Raw genomic sequence first — 222 nt, 5'->3', positions numbered from 1 at the left:
ATGATTGAATCTCTAGGAGAAAAAAGAAAATAAACGAATCTCCTGCTCGAACTTCCGACGAGGAGACCATCGTCCAATAAAGAATATTCACCACAATATGACCTTTTTTCCTGCGCTGAGGTCATGACCCAAACGACCCCCGTTTGTTGGCTTAGCTACAGTGCTTTTGCTTGCTTGTCTTCGTCAACATAGCACAGTCTCCGCTCTAGAGCCTATAGTTCT

The 222-nt window shown here is 44.1% G+C and overlaps 1 protein-coding gene across 1 annotated transcript in view; it reads right to left on the bottom strand.

Moving 5' to 3' along the window:
• LOC119581935 (metabotropic glutamate receptor 8-like) overlaps positions 1 to 222 on the bottom strand; it is a gene marked incomplete at its 5' end in the record, with an annotated part of 173,067 nt that overhangs the window by 116,132 nt on the left and 56,713 nt on the right.

This window comes from Penaeus monodon, chromosome 15 (assembly GCF_015228065.2).
Source record: "Penaeus monodon isolate SGIC_2016 chromosome 15, NSTDA_Pmon_1, whole genome shotgun sequence".
NCBI classification, from domain to species: Eukaryota; Metazoa; Arthropoda; class Malacostraca; order Decapoda; family Penaeidae; genus Penaeus; species Penaeus monodon.
Note: the sequence above shows the minus strand (reverse complement) of the source record. Positions and strands in the feature narration are given on the sequence as shown.